Raw genomic sequence first — 13,560 nt, 5'->3', positions numbered from 1 at the left:
AAGGAAATGAAATTTACTTTTAGAACAAGGGCAAGTAATGAGTAGGTATGTAGACCGGGAAGGGGCAAAAATAATGGTTACCAATACAGTTCTACTATACTAGATTTCTACACTGAATAATTGCCACAAACTCAGCAGCTTAAAATAAACCCATTCATGATGATCTCACAGCTTCTCTCAGTCAGAAGTCTAAACGTGGCATAGTAGGTTTTTCTGCTCAGGGTCTCACAAGTCTGAAATCAGGGTGTCAGCCATGATTGCCTGCTCATCTGGAGCTCAGAATCTTCTTACAAAACCACCTCAAGCATACTTAAAGGAGATAATACAGGTTCAGTTTCAGACCACCACAATGAAGTGGATGTTAAAATAAAGTGAGTCACACATTTTTTGATTTCCTAGTACATAAAAAAGTTAGCATTATACTATACAGTAGTCTATTAAGAGTGCAATATCATTTTGTTTAAAATATCCCAATATTCATTCCTTAATTTAAAAATAATTTATAGCTAAACAACGTTAATCTTCATTTGAGCCTTCAGGGAGTCATAATCTTTTGCTGGTGGAAGGTCTTGGCTTGCTGTTGATGGCTGCTGACTGATCAGAGTGGTGGTTGCTGAAGGTTGGATGGCTGTGGCAATTTCCTGAAAGGAGACATTGAAGTTTGCTACATCAACTGACTTTTCCTTTTATGAAAGATTTCTTTGTAACATGCTATGCTCTTTGAAGGATTTTACTCACAGTAGAATTTCTTTCAAAATTGGAGCCAGTTCTCTCAAATCCTGTCACTGCTTTATCAACTAAGATTATGTAATATTCTAAGTCTTTTGGTGTCATTTTAACAATCTTCATGGCATCTTTACCAGGAGTAGATTCCATCTCAAGAAAACACTTGCTTTGTTCATTCATAAGAAGCAATTCTTCATCCCTTAACATTTTATCATGAGATTGCAACAACCTAGTCACATCTTTAGACTCTACTTCTAATTCTAGTTCTATATTTCCACCACATCTGCAGTTACTTTTTCTATGGAAATCTTGATCAAAATCATCCATGAGAGTTGGAATCAGCTATTTCCAGACTCCTATTAATGTTGACATTTTGATCTCTTTCAAAGAATAATGAATGTTCTTAATGATATCTAGAATGATGACCTTTTTCCAGAAAGTTTTCAGCTTACATTCCCCAGATCCATCAGAGGAGTCACAATCTCTGACAATGGTAGCCTCACTAAATATATATTTTTAATGATCCTGCAATTTTGTAATTAATCCTTGAATCATAGGTTGCAGAATGGATGTGTTAGTGGGATTAATCCTTGAATCATAGGTTGCAGAATGGATGTGTTAGTGGGAATGAAAGCAACATGAATCCTACTATACATCTTCATTGCAGTTTTGGGAGGCCAGGTGTATTGCCAATGAGCAGTAATACTTTAAAATGAATTTTTTTTCTGAGCAGTAGATCTCAGTAACAGGCTTTAAATATTCAGTAAGCCATGTTGTAAACAGATGTGTTATCATCCAGGCTTTGTTGTTCCATTTAAAGAAGCAGAGTCAAATTAGCATAATTCTTAAGGTCCTCGGGATTTCTGGAATGGTAAATGAGCATTGGGTTCAACTTAAAATCACCAGCTGCATTAGCCCGTAACAAGAGTCTGCCTGTACTTTGCAGCCTTGAAGCCAAGCACTGACTTCTTCCTAGCTCTAAAAGTTCTAGATGGCATCTTCTTCCAACAGAAGGCTGTTTCATCTACATTGAAAATCTGTTGTTTAGGGTAGACACCTTCATGAATTACCTTAGCTAGACTGTCTATTCAATAGATGACTTGATGCAGCTTCTAATTAGCAGTTGCTGCTTCAGCTTGAAATTTGATATTATGGAGGATTCTTTCCTTAAACCCCATGAGCTAACATCTTGCTTCAAACTTTTCTTCTGCAACTTTCTTACCTTCATCAGCCTTCATAGAATTGAAGAGAATTATGACCTTTCTCTGGACAAGGCTTTGGCTAAAGGAAATGTTGCTGTTTTGATCATCTATCCAGACCACTAACTTTCTCTATATCAATACTTTCACTGTATCAGTAATAAGGCTGTTTCTCTCTCTTATCAGTCATGTGTTCACTGGAGTAGCACCTTTAATTTCCTTTAAGAACTTTTCCTTTGCATTTACAACTTGGCTAAATGTTTGGTGCAAGAGGCCTGACTTTCAGCCTGTTTCAGCTTTCAACATGACTTCTTCACTAAGCTTAATCATTTCTAGCTTTTGACTTAAAGTGAGAGACCTGTGAGTCTTCTTTTTACTTGAATGCTTAGAGCTAATTGTAGGTCTATGAATTGACCTAATTTCAGTATTGTTTTATCTCAGGGATTTGGAAAATCTGAGGACAGGGAGAGGGAAGGGGGTAAGCTGGCCACTGGAGCAGTAGCAACACACACATTTATTAAGGTCACTGTCTTATATGGCCATGGTTCATGGTGCCCCAAGACAACTTCAGCAGTGACATCAAAGATCATTGATCATAGATTGCTATAGCAAACTTGATAATAATAATAAAAATTTAGAAATATTGTAAGAATTACCAAAATGTATCACAGAGACAGGAAGTGAGTAAATGCTATTGGGAAAATAGTGTCAATAGACTTGCTGCATTGAGAGTTACCACAAATCATAAATTTGTAAAAAGCTGTGAAGTATAATAGGTTGAGATATACCTGTCGTTGTTGGTAGAGTTCTGTTTCTTGTGGTTGTAAGACTGAGATCGCTGCTTTCTTGCTGGCTGTTAGCCAGGTGGCATTTTCAGGGAATATAGGCCTCCTGCCATGTGGCTCTATCCGAAGTATAGCAGTTTGTTTCTTCAAAGCCAGCGGGAGACTTTCTCTCACTGTGAATTTTCTTTTAGGAGAAGGCTTGGATGCTCTTTTAAATGGCTCACTTAGTTAGGTCAGGCCCACCTAAAATAATGATCATTTGGGTTAACTCAAATTGATTTGAGACTTTAATTGTGGCTGCAAAATCTCTTCATCTTTTCCATACAACTTAATCACCAGAGTGACTTTCATTATAAACACAGATGGTGCTTATACTTACTGAGACAGTATTATACAAGGTATGTACTCTAGGGTGTGGAAATCCTGAAGCCTATTTCAAAATTCTGCATACTACATCTACATATCCTAAAGATAGATATAATGTGAAATAACAATAAGGTACACATGTACAAACTATCATATATAACAACAAATTATTCAGAGGTATATATAGATTGATATATTTGGAATAAGCTTTATTTTTGTTTGTAAATTCCAATTAGTACCATATTATGCTACACAAAGTTACTTCTTACATTTTCACTTGGAAATGTTGCATAAGGAGTAATTTCTAAGCTTCTTTCACATGACTTTTTTTGGTCTTTATTTTTCTTTCACCTGTGCCTTGAAATTTCAAAAATTGGCTTCTACCTGTCACTATTATCTCGTTTCATGTTTCTGAGGTGTCTTAAAGAAAATGATGATTTTTAAAGTCCATTAAAACCAACTGCTACGTGTGAATCAGGGTCTTGGCCCTCAATCAATTATGGAGTTATCTCCACTTCTTAGGCTTTTGCACTGGGCAGGTGATTGCTTTCAGGAAAGTGTGAATGGCTGTGGCTTTGGCAGACTTTAGAGGTTGTTGTCCTTGGAGAATCTAGGTATTTCAAACTATGCAGTTTAGAATCTAGGCAGTACTTAGAATATAACTTTTCTTACAATGCTGAAGTTTTTCTAAATAATTATCAAAAATATTTTATTAAATGTTAATGTTTATTTTTTTCCTCCAACAGCATGAATTGCCCTACAGTTTGGGGCTATCAGATAGACAGAGGAAAATGTAGCTAGTAGCCTAAAGTTGAGCCTTAGAAAATCTAGGGCTTATCTGGATCCATATATTAGTTAATCAGTCAGGTAAATGCTTACTTTTTAAAAAAAATATTCTTCTTTTTCTTTTTTCTCTTTTTTTCTGCCAATGAATATACAAACTCAAGTTATTAACTGAATGGTTTTATAATCCTTATGTGAATTTTAAAAAATGTGTTTTAAGAAATGCTTCAAATCAAAACTCTACCGCTGAGATGCTTATTAAATTACAAATAGCTCATTGAAGATAATAATGATGATGATGTTAATGATTATAAAGACTTTCATTTGTTTTGAAAATTTCAAATTCTTTCACACTGTTAATAACTGCATATATTTAATTTTAAGCTACATTTTCTGATTCTAATGTATTTTCTATTACTGGGCCATAGGCAGTATTTTCCATTCAGTATATTTTGTTGAGAGAGACAGAAAAAGTAAATTTTACTCCTTTTTCTGTAATCATATAACATATCCTTTAGATTGAGTGAAAACAAAAAAATATATATATAATTCTAAAAAATTTCTTGATTGCCCCAAGATATTGGGCATTGGTAGATATTTTGAGGCAAATGCAGTTTGTGATCATCAGAATCTTGTTCTTAAATTACTACACTAATAAACTCTGAGAGCACTTGAATTCTTAGAAGAACTCTCCTCTCTCTATCATTTACTCTGCAGGACAATTGGGATTATTGCTGGCTCATTTGGTTAGACACCAGGAAATGCCTCTCCTTCACCTAATATGGGGGGACATGATCTACACCACGTGTAGGGCAGGCTCTTCGGCTATAAGAGGAGTAAACCGTGGCCAGGCCTCATCAGTTTCATCCTCCATGTTTGCGGACAGCATGTGTGATAACGGGTGTGGGAACAGTGAGATCAGTCATTGGTTCCCTGTTTCTAACTTAGTGGTAAAAAAGAATATATATCTATCAGTAATTTTAGTTTGTGTCAGAATCAAACTAGGAAGGAAGTTATCTTGCTTATGAAGGGGTCTGAAAGTGCACTTCTGGGAAAGAGTATACATGGAGCTTAGGTTGCTACTGAAGGATAGTACAGCTTTCAATCGTTTTCTATTACCTAGAGCTTGTCTGATCAGTGACAAGAAAGTATGGTTTTTCATATCTCTTTCACAGCTTCCTGACGTAGCCTGTGCAAGCATGTGGCACTTGTTTTTGCTTCCTCACTTTTGCTCCTGGCATTTCTTCTCTCTTTCCAACTGTGGAAATACTTCTTATTCAAAACCGAGTTCAAGTTAACATTTCTTCAGTCTATTCTAAGTAATTCTACCTTTAGTTGTAAAGTGCCTATATTGTTTTTTGACATTTTACTGATATCCATATTGCCTCCTTAATGAGATCATGAGTTCTATGAAGTTAGAGACTCTATTTTATGTTATTTTAACTTTTTTAAACTCCCGTTTCCTATAAAGCAATGGAGTTAGTGGCTCGGTAGTGTCCAACTCTTTGTGACCCCACAGACTGTAGTCCACCAGGCTTCTCTGTCCATAGGGTTTTCCAGGCAAGAATACTGGAGTAGCTTGACATTAGCACAGAATGAATGCTCAACAGAATCTTTTACAATCTGAATCTGTACATTCCGCCCCCCCCATTTCAATACCTGCTTAGATTTATACAGCACTTTATAACTTGTAAAGATTATCTATGTATATTTTTCATTGACACTAGTTGATTAAATAAAATGAGTGGTCTTCATTATCTAGAAGTATTTTCTAAATATGAAATGAGGGGAAGTCTCCTGGCAGAACCCTGTGTGAGGGAAGTTTATTCTGAATAAAGGAGGAATCAGAGGATGAAAACCTGGAATGGAGCCTTTGGTAGATCTGAACCCCAGTGGGGATTCAGAAGTTGACAAAGTCTTACAGTCTGTTTTTTAAAAAATGCTGTTAATTGATATTTCTGACAATCTCATCAACCAAATCTGAGTTAAGTGTGTGATAGAAGCTAGTTAAAAAGATTTTGCCCATGTTAAGTCAGCTATAACTAAAGTCTGTGATGAAAAATTAAAATGATCACTGGTATTGATACAACTCCATTATTTAATGAAAATTCAAACTGTGCTGTAGTGACATTTGTGTTCTCATCAGAAAGACTTCTCCATTTGCAGCCCTCAGAATACCATGATGGACTGAGCTCGGTGGCTGAGGTTCTCACAGCATTAGCCAGGATAGCACAACATGGGAATGTGAAGGAGGAAGTTGGCTCAATCCCTGGGTTGGGAAGATCCCTTGGAGGAAAAAGCTGGCTTAAAACTCAACATTCAAAAAACGAAGATCATAGCATCCTGTCCCATCACTTCATAGCAAATAGATGGGGAAACAATGGAAACAATGACAGACTATTTTCTTGGGCTCCAAAATCACTGGAGATGGTGACTGCAGCCATGAGATTAAAAGACAATTGCTTCTTGGAAGAAAAGCTATGACAAACTTAGACAGCATTTTAAAAACAGAGACATTACTTTGCTGACAAAGGCCATATAGTCAAAGCTATGGTTTTTCCAGTAGTCATATATGGATGTGAGAGTTGAACCATAAAGAAGGCTGAGTGCCAAAGAATTGATGCTTTCAAACTGTGGTGCTGGAGAAGACTCTTAGAGTCCCTTGGACTTCAAAGAGATCAAACCAGTCCATCCTAAAGGAAATCAATCCTGAATATTCATTGGAAGGACTGATGTTGGCCACCTGATGTGAAGAGCTGACTTATTGGAAAAGACCCTGATGCTGGGAAAGACTGAAGGCAGGAGAAGAAGGGGACGACAGAGGACAAGTGGGTTGGATGATCTCACTGATTCAGAGAACATGAATTTGAGCAAGCTCCAGGAGATGGAAAAGAACAGGGAAGCCTGATGTGCTGCAGTCCATGGAGTCACAAAGAGATGGACACGACTGAGTGACTGAGCAACAACAAAGGGCATAGAATACTTTGCCTCCTCTCCATTTATGTCCATAAGTGCCCAGTGAGACATACCAATGTTTTCATTTCATAGATGATAGTGATAACAAAATTAAACACATTTGGTGACTTAATTAAGGTAGCACATCTCGTAAGTGTTAGGGGGAGAGTCCAGTTCTGAGCTTCTGTCTTCAAATACTCTCCCTTTTCTATCAGCTCAGACTAATTTGGATCTGTAGTAGGAAGACAGTGTGAATTACAATTATCTTTTTGAACAGATACCAAATAATACAAATCCAAATATTTTATCAATTTCAAAATAACTTGGCTTAGTCTTGTCATTAATTTGCTAGTATAAAGTTTGTCCTGTTTTACTAAACCCTGAGGGCAATGATAATGAAAGAAGAGATTTATTTTTGTATGGTTTAAAACAAAACACAGGAAAATTGATAGTATCAAAACTCCTGAAGGGTGAGAATTTAGAATTTCTCATGTTCTTCATATTTATTTCAATTTTTAGGTTCACTGTCAAGTCAGTGCAAACACATATCTGAAAACAAAACTCACTGGTTGTGACACTATCACATATGATTTGATAACAAAGCAAAGTCAGAGCTGATGTTTTCTATTAGCCCTAGCTCTGCCATATAAGCTGGAGATGTGGATGAATCTGGGCATGAATCTGTAGCTGAATTGGCTACAGAATTGCACTCTTAGCAGTACTTGTGAACTTCAAAGGGAGTGTCAAGCCACCTATCAGTAATCTAGAAATAAGGTATTAGTCATTTACTAAATATTTTAATGGAAATTATTACCAGTAAATTCAGTTTAAAAATCCCCCATAAACAAGGAAACCACTTAATGAAATGTGGCTTGTTTTAGCAGAAAGATTTTTTTGACACATGACATACTTCATAACCATGGATATCAATGTCAAAACCCACACTGCTTCTTACAGCTTGCATCTCAGTAATTTTAGCATATTCCCAGCAAAGACATTACATACCTCTTGACAAAAATGTTTTCCACGTGTTCTCATTGCAATTTTGAGTTTTGTGAAAATGATGCATACTATTGTTTTATTATATACGCTTCCTTTTACTCTCTGTTACTGTTTTTATATTTTCTGTATTATATGGCTTACTGCTTCCATGAGATCACAAGAGTCAGACATGACTTAGTGACTGAACAACAACAATAACAACATGCTAATACTGGCTTTAAAACAAGGGAGAGACAGTCTGGCTATAAATGCTTACATTTATAAATGATAAAATTGTCTAGCCAAGTTTTTATTAAAAGTTCATATTGAATTTCATGTCAGAGTTCATGTTAAAGCCATAGTTCTCAGGGATTTACTAAGTCCTACAGCACACCATGCTCCCCTGTTTTTCACTGCTTCCCAGAGTTTGCTCAGATTCATGTTCATTGAGTTGGTGATGCTATCTAACCATCTCATTCTCTGCTGCCCCTTCTCCTTTTGCCTTCAGTCTTCCCAGGATCAGGGTCTTTTACACTGAGTTGGCTCTTCACATCAGGTGGCCTAAATTTTAGAGTTTCAACTTTAGCATCTGTCCTTCCAATGAATATTCAGAGTTGATTTCCTTTAGGACTGACTGGTTTGATCTTGCAGTCCAAAGGACTCTCAAGAATCTTCTCCAGCACCACAATTCAAAAGTATCAGTTCTTTGGTGCTCAGCCTGCTTTATGGTTGAACTTTCACAATAGTACATGACTACCAGAAAAGCCATAGCTTTAGCTATATAGACCATTGGCAAAGTGATGTCTTTGCTTTTTAATTCGCTAAGTTTGTCAGGGCTTCCCTGGTGGCTTAGACGGTCAAGAATTCTTGCAATGCAGGAGACCTGGATTGGATCCCTGGGTCAGGAAGATCCCCTGAAGAAGGGAATGGCTGCCCACTCCAGTATTCTTGCTGGAGAATCCCATGGACAGAGGAGCCTGGCAGGCTACGGTTCATGGGGTCACTAAGAGTTGGACACAACTGAGCGACTAAGCACACGCGTTTGTCTTAGTTTTTCTTCCAAAGAGCAAGTGCCTTTTAATTTTGTGGTTGCAGTCACTGTCCACAGTTATTTTGGAGCCCAGGGAAAAAAAAGTTTGTCACTGTTTCAACGTTTTTCCCTTCTATTTGCCATGAAGTGATGGGATCAAATGTCATAATCTTAGTTTTTTGAATGTTGAACTTCAAGCCAGCTTTTTCACTCTTCTCTTTCACCCTTATCAAGAGACTCTTTAGTTCTTCACTTTCTGCAATTAGAGTGGTATCATCTGCATATCTGAGGTTGTTGGCATTTCCCCCAGCAATCTTGATTCTAGTTTGTAATTTATCCAGCCCAACATTTTGCATGATGTACTTTGCATAGAAGTTAATAAGCAAGGTGACAATATATGGCCTTGATGTACTCTTTTCCCAATTTTGAACCAGTCTGTTGTTTCATGTCCAGTTGTAATTATTGCTTATTGACCTGCATAGAGGCTTCTTAGGAGGCAGTTAAGGTGGCCTGGTATTTCCATCTCTTTTAAGAATTTTCCACAGTTTGCTGTAATCCACACAGCCAAAAGCTTTTGTATAGTTATTGAAAGAGAAGTAGATGTTTTTTCTGGAATTCCCTTGCTTTCTCTATGATCCAACGAATGCTAGCAAATCAGCACAAACAAACAAGCCAAATACCTGAGGCGGGGAAAGAACCATGGGAATCCTAGAGGGAGCAACAACTGGTACTCACACAAGATGGAAGTAGTAGCTGATCCCCTTCAGTTTGACTGGAAAATCTGATTATTCGCAGGGCACTGGGGTGGAGTATGATGCTCTGGTGCCATTTAACAAATCTTAAGGGCAAGAGCAAGGACATTATTTGTGGGACACAGTGCAAAATGGAACTGCCAGGCCCCTTGTTCAAAATCATTAAGACGTTCAAATTGCCAAGAGAAGAGTGCTCAACCAAGCTTAGGACCTCTCTAAGCACTGGGCCCTGTGTGAGTGAAGAGGTCACACGCCAAAGGAGCAACTCTGCTGAAAAGCAAGACTGGAAAAGGTCAGACTTTTCCGATGCAACTTAACTTTGTCTCTCAAGCTTTTGTAGATCTATTGCTCTTGTTTGCTTTTGTATTTCTTTCGTATTATTTTGATTCTTCACAGACATTATTTTTGATTGAGTGCTAGATGATGTATGTGAAAAACTATAGGAATCATTTACAAGCTAGAATGATAATATCTATCTTGGAGTAGATATTTTCTTTTTTTTTCCTTGCCAGGAAAAAATAGATAAATAATAGATAATATAAATAAATAATAGATAAATATTCAGGGATATTAGAAAACAAAAATGTCCTTGATCTATTTTCAGAGTTTGAGTTATTCAGTATTGGGCTTTAGTTATACCAAGGGGCTTACCAGGTGGCTCAGTAGTAAAGAATCTCCCTGCAACACAGGAGACACAGGTTCAATGCCTGGGTCAGGAAGGTCACCTGGAGAAGGAAACGGCAACCCACTCCAGTATTCTTGCTTGGGAAATCCCACGCACAGAGAAGCCTGGGAGGCTATCACCCATGAGGTGGCAGACAGTCAAATATGACTTAGCAACTAAACAATACCACCACCAAGCACTGATCTACTTTTGGTTCAATCTTATTCCTAGTTGTACTCCTTCATGGTTCCAACCTGAAACTTGGATTTGTAAGAGATCTTGACCCTGGTAGACCTGGGAGTCTAATCTTTCATATTATTTTTGTCCCTTTGGTCCCGTTATTTCTGATCAGATCCTAAGACTTTTTAGCTACCCCTCTCTGAATTGGCAATTGCTTCAAGGGGAAATTTGGCCCCTCACAACTAACCAAGGATAATTCTAAAAATCACTGTAGTTGGATTTAAGCAACAGCTTCATTTTTAAGAGGAAATGGTAAAGTAAATTTCATGGTTTCCATAGTTTTAGATGCCTTATAAATCTAATTTTAACATTTTTAACAGTCCTATCTGGTAGGGAATAATAGCTCCATTTTAGAAAGCTGGAATCACGTTCTCAGATACGTTAAAAAATGTAGCCAATATCACACAGTAAGTGGTAGTCACCATCTAACCTTGGTCTTGCTAACTTCAAAGCCTGCCTTCTTTAAATAAAACTATATTCTTTCATTTAACATAATGTGAATTGCAGATTTTACAAGTAATGTTCATAGTGTTATGGAGACTGCAAAACTAAATTTTAAAGCTGCATTTAAATGAGTAAAATAGCTAACTGATAAAAGTGGTCTTCCATGTTATTACTCTATTTAAGGAATGATTTTAAAGTTTATTCTAGTTGGTTGAATGGATGATGGAGATTTCTGCCCTTGTATCAGGGAAGACTCAGTGAAAAAATATTTTACAAAATTTTTTTTTAGTTGTTATGTTGCAAATACAGAGTATCTATTAGATAGTTAAGCACATGTATGTGGGTATGTGGGCATGTGTGTCTGATGGAGACCAGAAAACAGGCAGGTGTCTTGGAATCATTTCAGTTCATCTTTTAGCACTTTCCGTCTGTACTGAGTTGATTTGTTGGCTGAAAATAGTGATAACCTGGCAATGCATTACACTGTTACTCTGTATTTGAATGGCTTTCAAGGATTACTAAATCTCTGAGAGCTATGGTTTTAACATAAACTCTGACATGTTTATGTTCAAAACAAAAAAAGCTCAAATCCAATATGAGCTTTTAATAAAAACTTGGCTGGACAGTATTTATCATTTATAAATGTAAGTGTAAGTATATATAGCTAGACTGTTTCTCTCTTATTTTAAAGCCAGTATTAGCATGTTGTTATTGTTGTTGTTCACTCACTAACTCATGTCTGACTCTTGAGATGCCATGGACTGCAGCACACCATGCTTCCCTGTTCTTCATTATCTCCCAGAGTTTGCTCACCTTCATGTCCACTCAGTCAATGATGCTATCTAACCATCTCATCTTCTGTCACCCTCTTCTTCTTTTGCCCTCAATCTTTCCCAGAATCAGGGTCTTTTCCAATAAGTGGACTTTTCTCATCAAGTGGCCAGAGTATTGGAGTTTCAGCTTCAGCATTAGTCCTTGCAATGAATATTCAGGGTTGATATCCTTTAGGATTGACTGATTTGATCTCCTTGCTGTCCAAGAGACTCTCAAAAGTCTTCTCCAGCATCACAATTCAAAATCATCAATTCTTTGGCACTCAGCCATCTTTATGGTCCAACTCTCACATCAGTACATGACTACTGGGAAAAACATAGCTTTGGCTATATCCACCTTTGTTGGCAAAGTGATGTCTGTTTTGTAATATATTGTCTAGATTTGTCATAGCTTTTCTTCCAAGGAGCAAGCATCTTTTAATTTCATTGCTGCCATCACTTTCTGCAGTGATTTTGGAGTCCAAGAAAATAAAATCAATCACTGCATGTTACCGCATCCAAAAGAAAAAGATACAAATACAATTTTAAAAGATCTGAAGGTGTTTTGATTTACAAATTCAGGTACACCACTCATCATATTGAACACATCTCTGAAATTTTCCCTTAAGAATCTTTCTCTCCAAATCTCAACTCCCCAGAGGAGTACCTAAAGCTCTGTCTTATCTCTTTCTCCCAGCTCCCCCTCAGGCTGCTCTGTCTTTGGTATGTAAAGCTGGGGTCACCACAGGTCAATCTGCAGTCTGAATATAGCCGGTGGGTATTTGGAGTTTGGCCTTTACAGAGTGTTGAAAATTTTGAGTTAGTTGCCAACCTTTGGAAGTTAGACTATTTCATGTTAAAATCCAGTTATTTGGGCTTCCCTGTGCAAACCAGAAGATCTGGTGACCCCATGCTTTTTTCCCTTACAGCAGTTTTCACTCTGTGCTTCAAGGCAGTTAGCAGCCTCCGCTTTAGTCATTTCTTGGACATTCAAATTGTAGCCATTGTAGTGAAGTGGGTCAAATTCAGATATACCACTCGTTATATTGCACACATCTCTGAAATTTTCCCCGAAGAATCTCTTTCTCTTCAAATTTCTACTCCCCAGGAGGGCTACTTAAATCTCTGTCTTTCTTGTCTCTCCCTCCCTTTAAAGTCTCTGTTGTAATGGAGCTGTTAGGTGTCACTGAGTCTGGGTATGCTATTACCACCTATTAGTATTCTTTGACCTATTTTGGGCAAGAATCTTTGAAAGGGAGAGGGACATGATTAACATTTGGCTGTGTTCTGTCTAAATCTATTAAACATCACTCTCATGTCTGCCTCACCGGTGCTGAACTTTTTCACACTCTTATGTATCAATGAGTGGAGATCTCAATTTTCCCACTGAGTTTCCATAAAGAAGAATTTTTTTTTCCCACCACATATGATATACTGAATTGCTCTGAAGTTCAACCTGTAATTTTTTCTCCCTAGGCAAGCTTCTGAGGCATTTTGCCAAAGTAAGTGTTTGAATGGTGACATTTTCTTAAACAGCAGAGAAGTTTAACTGAAACCCAACTATTGGTGGTGAAGGCAGAAAAAACAGTGGAAGAGCTATGGGCACTTGTCTGAGCCCTTGATAAGAGAAGTAAGGAATGTGTACAGGTTCAGTTCAGTTCAGTTGCTCAGTCGTGTCTGACTCTTTGGGACCCCATGGACTGAGCATGCCAGGCATCCCTGTCCATCACCAACTCCCAGAGTTCACTCAGACTCACGTCCATCACATCAGTGATGCCATCCAGCCATCTCATCCTCTGTCGTCCCCTTCTCCTCCTGTCTCT

At 37.6% G+C, this 13,560-nt stretch overlaps 1 pseudogene; it reads right to left on the bottom strand.

Moving 5' to 3' along the window:
- Positions 1 to 506: 506 nt before the first annotated feature.
- The window catches only part of LOC104997839, a 159,993-nt pseudogene continuing 146,939 nt past the window's right edge, over positions 507 to 13,560 (bottom strand).

This window comes from Bison bison, unplaced genomic scaffold (assembly GCF_000754665.1).
Source record: "Bison bison bison isolate TAMUID 2011002044 unplaced genomic scaffold, Bison_UMD1.0 scf7180017864314, whole genome shotgun sequence".
NCBI lineage: Eukaryota > Metazoa > Chordata > Mammalia > Artiodactyla > Bovidae > Bison > Bison bison.
This window is presented reverse-complemented; position numbering and strand designations above follow the sequence as displayed.